We start from the raw sequence: 9,049 nt of genomic DNA on the forward strand, positions 1-9,049 counted from the left end.
TCTATGCCAGAGCTCATCGACCTCGTTCATCAACCAATTGGCTGGAGAGTGGCTGCATGGCTTTTTCTCAGCAACATATAATCGTATGTTTTCAATGGCTGACAACCTTTGGAAGGGGTTGACCAGGCAACAGTCATACACACTCTGTATCGATGGAGGTCAGACAGCAGAGGCAATAGCTGGTCTTCCATTATTTTGTTGAAAGACAGTGTGCTGTTCACCCAGTAGCACAACATACCATAGGCTTGTATCACAATAACTAATAAAATCTGACTATGTTCTTTTCTCCTGGAGCCTCCACACATGGATACGTCCATCATGATGGAACCTGCACTCACCCAAAGAGTCAATGTGGAGTTATTGATATACCGACTGTTGTTCCTTGTGTAAATATTGGCGCACCTCTCTCTGGTGTTATGTCAAGTGAAGTCCACAAATATTGTCACCGTGCTCACTGTCGTTGGTGCTACAGACATCTAAACACTGTTCTTTGGATACCTATGATGGCTACAAGCCCCTTCCCCGGCGTCTTGTGGCTGTACGAACCTGCATGGCTGAGTCAAGAAAATGTCCATCACCTTGGGCGCTAGTCGTGTTCGGCCATTGAGGTCCCACAGAACGTTGAGTATTGCCCTTCTAAACCCATCGATTGCATATCTCTATGACAGTCGTGAAATTCCGAACAATGAGAGTAGCAATATCGCAGAACGATAAACTGTAGACTGAACATTCCACAGTAATGACTTTACCGACTTCTGAAGTACAACACGAATTTCTCACAAAGAAACAACATTCAAATGCAGAATGAAATTTTCGCTCTATAGCAGAATGTACACTGATATGAAACTTGCTGTCCAATTAAAACGTGTGTTCTGGACCGAGACTTGAATTTGGGACCGACCAGCAAGTTTCGACATTCAAATCTGATTTATGGATGAAAAGATTCTTTTTCAATCTTTCAATAAATACGAGTACATGATGTTGCTCCTGCCTACTTTGTGGAGTTGTGGTGAAATGATAACCGTACTACACACCAAATCGAGTTTTAGTTGCTGTTGCGTCTTAAGGGTTGTATGCTCATGTGTAACACTTATCGATTAGTGACTGGTTTGTATTGTGTAACTTTGTATCTGTAGTTACAAAGTGTGTTTTCTTTGTTAGTTAAGGTCATTGGTTTGTGACAGGAAATTTAAAGTATTGTAATGCATATATGGAAAAAGCTAAATGATGTTTAAAATAATGACATTTTATAATATGTGTATATTTAGAAGAAAAACTTTGTTTATTGGAAGCTGATTCACGCTTCGGGCGTTTGAGATTGTAAAATGTAAAAGATGTAGGGAAGTCCCTCCGCAACGGAAGTGGTTCGGTGCAGTGTAAAAGGTGGTTTTGAGAGTCGAACTGGGCGGCTCCTTGGTGAGAACAGTACGCAGTTAGTGGCTAGCCATTGCACTGTACACATTGACGATGCCAAGGGAGGCAATTGAAAGCCGCTTTGCAAGGAATTTTGCCTTGGATGTGGATTTGGCTGTTGCGTGGTTATCTCAGAAATAAGGAATGGCTCTAATATGTTGAAAATCCAAATCCAAGAAGAGAGTTTATAGAGCATTCAAACGTCAAGAGCCATGAGTACAGTTAGCCGCTTGTCGCTTGCCACCACTACTTCACTATTGCTCCACCAACTTCATGCATTCAGATATGTATCAGAGCATGGACCAGTTAATTTGCTTGAGTGATTTTAATAATAATCCAAGTGCTATAAACCTGCGTTTAGAACCATAACTTTTATCCTGATTATGAACCTATGCAGGATCCCCTCCTAAGTGTTTATGAAACCGAGTATCCTGTTTCAAATGCACTATTATTGTCTATTTATGTTTGTCAGGTGAGCAAGGCTTATTAAAACTGAAGCTAGTTAGAATTTTACTAAAATACTCTCAACTTATTGCAAAGTATCGTTTTGCAAAATTCAGTACCAGACTGTGTAAATGTTACTGCCTAAAATACGCACTTCACAGGTGATGAAAAAAGGCAAATACGTTTTACTCCTGTGAAAATTAATTTAGCTTTGATCACTATCAGGAACGAATTTTTGAAGTTAATTGAGCGCAGTGTTGAATAATTTGCCTTGAAAAGTAAAAACATAAACTACTTCAAGTGAAGGTAAGAATTAAATTTAGTTGAATTGAATTTTGGGTACTGAAATAATTATAGAGTTCAACTAGTGATACAATATCAGTTTATGAGTCCTGACTATATTCTTCTCGTATTAGAATTGTAATTGGAATATTATTGCCACTAAGGAAATCTGATACATTTCTATAAATGGGTGCATAAACAGTGTAATTGTGGAATTATTATTTTATTTGTGGTATATACATGTCACTTAAGTCGAACCCCTTCTGGCCAAATTTAGTTCTGCACTTCTTGCAGTAACATTTCAGTAGTGATCCAAGTAGCAATCTAGAGTGAAGCTCTTATTAGTGTGAGTTTAATACAAATTTTGCTGGAATGAGATTTTCACTCTGCAGTGGAGTGTGCGCTGATATGAAACTTCCTGGCAGATTAAAACTGTGTGCCCGACCGAGACTCGAACTCGGGACCTTTGCCTTTCGCGGGCAAGCGCTCTACCAACTGAGCTACCGAAGCACGACTCACGCCCGGTACTCACAGCTTTACTTCTGCCAGTACCTCGTCTCCTACCTTCCAAACTTTACAGAAGCTCTCCTGCGAACCTTGCAGAACTAGCACTCCTGAAAGAAAGGATATTGCGGAGACATGGCTTAGCCACAGCCTGGGGGATGTTTCCAGAATGAGATTTTCACTCTGCAGCGGAGTGTGCGCTGATATGAAACTTCCTGGCAGATTAAAACTGTGTGCCCGACCGAGACTCGAACTCGGGACCTTTGCCTTTCGCGGGCAAGCGCTCTACCAACTGAGCTACCGAAGCACGACTCACGCCCGGTACTCACAGCTTTACTTCTGCCAGTACCTCGTCTCCTACCTTCCAAACTTTACAGAAGCTCTCCTGCGAACCTTGCAGAACTAGCACTCCTGAAAGAAAGGATATTGCGGAGACATGGCTTAGCCACAGCCTGGGGGATGTTTCCAGAATGAGATTTTCACTCTGCAGCGGAGTGTGCGCTGATATTAAACTGGCAGAAGTAAAGCTGTGAGTAGCGGGCGTGAGTCGTGCTTCGGTAGCTCAGTTGGTAGAGCGCTTGCCCGCGAAAGGCAAAGGTCCCGAGTTCGAGTCTCGGTCGGGCACACAGTTTTAATCTGCCAGGAAGTTTCACAAATTTTGCTCTCTATGATTACTAGCACGTGCTGTATTGGTGACTGCTGATACACACAGCTGAGTGTGCCCTGTGTCCCTTTGTATCCTGTGTACTATTCAAAGCGAAATATTCATGAAAGTAACTTCAATAACTAATATTTGATTTTCTTAAACATATATTTCCAAATTCGTGCGCCTAATTGGGCTGACGACCGTTCAGTTTTCATTCGTATACGAAATTTACTATTTTAATTAAGCCCCAAAGTTTAAAGTCTGTTTAGTTTTTCTGTTAAATTCATTATATTGAAAATTACTGTCCAGTACCTTTATCCGTTAGACATACATGCATGGTCAAAATTATAAATCCACTCAGGGGGTAACATTAGTGTGTGTCACGACACGATAGTGTTATACATGGTCTAAGAAACGTTCCAGTTCATGAAGTTTCGTCGAGAAATGCGCTGGACATCTTCGGAGGTGTTCCATGCGAGGCTGAGTCTTGCTGACTGACGAGTTGGCGTCTGGAGTGAGTTAAATACTGTGTAAAATGGGCTTTGTCTCGTTTGCACGCGGTCGGCAGAGATAATCCTTGTCAGGAATAAAACTTAATTACCGATTGTGGCCTGTCAAGGATAAAAACTTCTGTATCGATTTTCCAGAGCCATTGTTCTAATATCAAAGTTTCGAGGATTCTTCTTTTCTGTTAAAACTATCCCCATGCTTATATATTTTGAAGGCTTGTCGGTGCACCCATGGATAGAAATTAGTGATTGTAGATAAAAATTTTGATTTCATAAAAATTCACTTCATGATTTACTGACTGTAGAGCATGCTCTGTCAAAGCCGGTGTTTCTGTTTTCCCTAGTCGCCAAAACTTTTTAAGTTCTTTCAGTCTTGTATTCATACTTCGCTTGCGAGTTCCAGTGTAGACCTTTCCACCAGTACAAGATGTCTTATGTATCCTAAATGCCGACAGAGAAGGGCGTTTATCCTTTATGGATCGGTGTGTTTGACAATTTTTCTTAGTCGGTCTAAAAGCAAGTCTGATGTCATATTTCTGTAAACTCTTCCTGACCTGACCAGTTATTTATTTATTTATTTATTTGATGTAGGCAAGAGAAACCATGTCCATTCATGACATCGCTTCAGTGTAGTCCTCTGGCGTACTGTTATTTGGTCACAGAACCCTCTTTACTTCTTTTCCCGAACAGCCATTTTTTATCGTAAGCTGCTTCAGATGTTTTAATTCGCCGAATATTCTACAGTCAACGGATCATGAAGTGAAGCTTTCGAAATAAAAATTTAACTACAATAATTATCTATGGATATATAGAGAAACCATCGAAATATACGGTATAAGGATTGGTATAATGTTAACGAACTAGAGGAATCTGTGAAACCTAATCAAATGTGGACAGACTCTGCAATATATCTATGGATATATAGAGAAACCATCGAAATATACGGTATAAGGACTGGTATAATTTTAACGAACTAGAGGAATCTGTGAAACCTAATCAAATGTGGACAGACTCTGCAAATTCGATAGATAAGTTTGTATCCTTGACAGGCGACAAGGATTATCTCTGTTCATCACGTATAAACTACACCACATCCATTTCAGACAACATAGAAGTCGTTCTCCGACTTCCGTCTTGTTATTCGGTAAGACCCTTCCGTCGCCAGGAGCATCTCTGAAGACATCTAGCGTAGTTCTGGACGAAACACCAGGGACCGAAAGGTTATTGGACCACGGCCATACAACCAGGCAGCCACACCAGCAACTATGACATCCGCTCTTGAAGGAGTGCATTGTACGAATTTGAGTTTTGTAGCACGCACTTTCATGGTGTTGCAAATTTACTGATAAGCACTCAGCGATAGCAGGGTTCTGTGCCTCAGTCTGTGGAGACGGAAACCTTATAACATCGCTTTGTTGCCAACTGTCTGTCTGTCCAATTGTTAAGAACCCTTTTCCTCAGGAAAAGACATATCAATTTCATATTTATGCCGCATTATTCCCTTGGAGGTGTAAAAATTTTAAGATGTGGTAATTTATGTTACATCTTTCAATACTCGAAAACTCACTCATCAAAACCTATGTGGTACTTCCCGTTGTCCTAGATCATGAAATTTGGCGAGAAGCAAGATTTCACAGTACAACTAAAGAAAATATCCCAAAATTGTTCATTTGTAATTACATCACATGAAAAAAAATTTTTTTTGTCAGTTTGCCTGTCTGTCCATCGTTTTAGATCTCTTTTACTCTGGAACAGGTTGGCGTATCAAGTAGAAATTTGTGTCACATACTAAGGTCTATGGTCCCTTGATGGTGCAAAAAATTTAAGCTTTTGAGCTAACATCTCAAAGATGTTCGGGCTCACATGTGGTTCGTCTTCGTCGAAATGTCTTCACTCAAAGTCGTCGAGGGGTTAAACCGCACGTGTCGCCCTAAATGAAACACCTGTTACCCTTTGGTTAAATTATTTGCCTGATGGCAAGTTTGCGAAATAGGAAGTTAATATAACATATAATAACAGTAATAATAATATCGGGAACTCAATTAACGACCCATAAATGTTGTCAGTCACATAGTTGCGATTTGGTTAGAATAATGTTTATTCAGAACTCAAACTAATAGCGAAAGTGGTCGTATTCAGAGTTACTGTTACACTCGAGTGCATATCCATTTGATACAGTTCGATCATTCACAATTTCATCGCGAGACACAAGTCCGCTACTCCACACGAAAAGTTAAGAGTTCACACCAGACGCGCGGCTGCTCACCGGTCAATGACTAAATCCCGCGATACCATACGACGCGAAATTTTCTAAGTCGTTTCACTTTCTAGCTGCCTAAAGACCAACCGTCCGCTTTCGCTTTCCGAACTGTACCCTTTGGTGTCTCCAGCCGAGAAAGCTTGACCACTTTCGCGTTCTAAATAAAGTAACAATAATATTCATTACATAATAAACGTTAAATTCTTTTACACAAAACCAATACAGTTTGCTTCTTATCTTTGAATGTCACAGCCAGTAACCATGCACCAATGTGCTGTCTGATAAATGAATAAGGAACAAAAGTAACTATTATGCACTAAACCTTACAACAAATATTTTACTAGCAATGACTCAATAAGGTGTCATGCTGTCATCTTTCAATGTGTTTTGTGCGGAGGAAACGCCAGTCTCGGTTGGTCACAGCCAGTGTGCTCCCTGCCGCCGTTGGAAAAGCAGCTGCCAGCAGCAAGTCGTATACTCCCAGCTTACTTATTTGTTACATAGTTTAATTCTTAATTTCTTTGCGTGTTTTTGGGTACTTGCATTGTTTCATTCATAAATTACGGGCGTATTATAGTATTTGAGAGTTGTAGCATCGCGCTTTAGTACCCGAATAGTGTAAATTCGCGTAGTGTGGCCTGAACTCCCAGTTGGTGCACATCGACAGCGCAGAAAGACACGTATATAGCTTATTTTCTGTGTTTACTTCGTAGATTCTTTCTTAAATTGCGTGTGAGTTTCGTATAGGAGGTGTAATTTCGAGTTTTAGTTACTGTAATCGTAAATTCAGGCAGATTGTAGTGCAGTCGTTAGGCATTTGTACAGGTTAGTTCATATATTCTTTGTGTATTTCCCTTGCATTATCTAGGCACGGACTCGTGTTTCAGTAACTGTTGTTCAACATTGATTAGAATGGACAGGGGCTGTGATCGCTGTGTTCGGATGAGGGCTGAGCTGGAATCCCTTCGCTCACAGCTGCAGGCAGCGCTGACTTCGGTCGCGCAGCTTGAGGCTGTTGCCAATGGGCACCACTGTGGGGAGCCGGACTTGGGTATCACGGGGATGTCAACCTCGTCCTGTCTGTCCCCAGATCGGTCTGCCGCTGTGGTTGTCCCGGTTGCTGCCCGCAGTGGGGCTGAACCCTCACCTGTGGTTGATTGGGAGGTCGTTCCAGGGCGTGTCAGGCAGCGAAAGACGTCCCGGGAGGCTGATCAGAAAGCCTCCCTGGTGCGTCTGACAAACAGGTTTCAGGTACAGCCTGTGGCTGGCCCAGATGCAGCTGCCTGCCCTGTTTCAGAGAATGATTCTCAGCCTTCAAGGTCTGGGAAATCACAGTGGGTGGGCTTATTGGTAGTTGGGAGCTCCAATGTTAGACACGTAATGGGGCCCCTTAGGGATATGGCGGCTAAGGAGGGGAAGAAATCCAGTGTGAACTCTGTGTGCATCCCGGGTGGATTCATTCCTGATGTGGAAAGGGTCCTTCCGGATGCCATGAAGAGCACAGGGTGCAGCCAGCTGCAGGTGGTGGCACATGTCGGCACTAATGACGTGTGTCGCTTTGGATCTGAGGAAATTCTCTCTGGATTCCAGCGGCTCTCTGATTTGGTGAAGGCTGCCGGTCTTGCTTACGAGGTGAAGGCAGAGCTCACCATTTGCAGCATCGTTTACAGAACCGATTGCGGACATTTGGTGCAGAGCCGGGTGGAGGGTCTGAATCAGAGGCTCAGACGGTTTTGCGACCGTGTTGGCTGCAGATTCCTAGACTTGTGCCATAGGGTGGTGGGGTTTCGGGTTCCGCTGAATAGGTCAGGAGTTCACTACACTCAGCTGGCGGCTACACGGGTAGCGGAGGCTGTGTGGCGTGGACTGGGCGGTTTTTTAGGTTAGAAGGCCTCGGGAAAGTACGGGGTGGGCTGCAATCTCAAAGGGTGCATGGCAAATACAGGACGTGCTTGGATCAAGGAACAGTCGGAATTGTAGTTGTAAATTTTTGTAGTTGTGCTAGGAAATTCCCTGAGCTTCAAGCGCTAATAGAAAGCACAGAAGCTGAAATCGTTATAGGTACAGAAAGCTGGCTAAAGCCTGAAATAAGTTCTGCAGAAATTTTTACGAAGTCTCAGACGGTATTCAGGAAAGATAGATTAGGCAGAATTGGTGGTGGAGTGTTTGTGTCTGTCAGTAGTGGTTTATCTTGTAGTGAAGTCGAAGTAGATACTCCGTGCGAATTGGTATGGGTGGAGGTTATACTTAACACCCGAACTAAGTTAATAATTGGCTCCTTCTACCGACCCCCATACTCCGATGATATAGCTGCTGAACAGTTCAGAGAAAATTTGAGTCTCGTAACACATAAATACCCCACTCATACGGTTATAGTTGGTGGGGACTTCAACCTTCCCTCGATATGTTGGCAAAAATACTTGTTCAAAACCGGTGGTAGGCAGAAAACATCTTCCGATATTGTCCTAAATGCTTTCTCCGAAAATTATTTCGAGCAGTTAGTCCACGAACCCACGCGAATTGTAAATGGTTGCGAAAATACACTTGACCTCTTAGCCACAAACAATCCAGAGCTAATAGAGAGCATCATGACTGATACAGGGATTAGTGATCACAAGGTCGTTGTAGCTAGGCTCAATACCGTTTCTTCCAAATCCACCAGAAACAAACGCAAAATAATTTTATTTAAAAAAGGGGATAAAGTGTCACTAGAAGCCTTCCTAAGAGACAATCTCCATTCCTTCCGAACTGACTATGCAAATGTAGACGAGATGTGGCTCAAATTCAAAGATATTGTAGCAACAGCAATTGAGAGATTCATACCTCATAAATTGGTAAGAGATGGAACTGATCCCCCATGGGGATCCCCCATGATCCGAGCGCTGTTGCAGAGGCAACGGAAAAAGCATGCGAAGTTCAGAAGAACGCGAAATCCCGAAGATTGGCTAAAATTTACAGACACGCGAAATTTGGCACGGATTTCAATGCGAG

At 42.5% G+C, this 9,049-nt stretch overlaps 3 non-coding genes across 3 annotated transcripts; 1 reads left to right on the plus strand and 2 right to left on the minus strand.

Annotated features, from left to right (window-relative positions):
• Positions 1 to 2,575: 2,575 nt before the first annotated feature.
• Positions 2,576 to 2,650, minus strand: Trnas-cga (transfer RNA serine (anticodon CGA)). Its single transcript has one exon. It is a non-coding gene; the product is annotated as a tRNA-Ser (tRNA).
• A 226-nt stretch (positions 2,651 to 2,876) lies between these two features.
• On the minus strand, positions 2,877 to 2,951 carry Trnas-cga (transfer RNA serine (anticodon CGA)). Its single transcript has one exon. It is a non-coding gene; the product is annotated as a tRNA-Ser (tRNA).
• A 242-nt stretch (positions 2,952 to 3,193) lies between these two features.
• Trnas-cga (transfer RNA serine (anticodon CGA)) lies at positions 3,194 to 3,268 on the plus strand. The gene has a single exon. It is a non-coding gene; the product is annotated as a tRNA-Ser (tRNA).
• Positions 3,269 to 9,049: the final 5,781 nt, after the last annotated feature.

The sequence above is a fragment of the Schistocerca cancellata genome, chromosome 2, assembly GCF_023864275.1.
Source record: "Schistocerca cancellata isolate TAMUIC-IGC-003103 chromosome 2, iqSchCanc2.1, whole genome shotgun sequence".
Taxonomy (NCBI): Eukaryota; Metazoa; Arthropoda; class Insecta; order Orthoptera; family Acrididae; genus Schistocerca; species Schistocerca cancellata.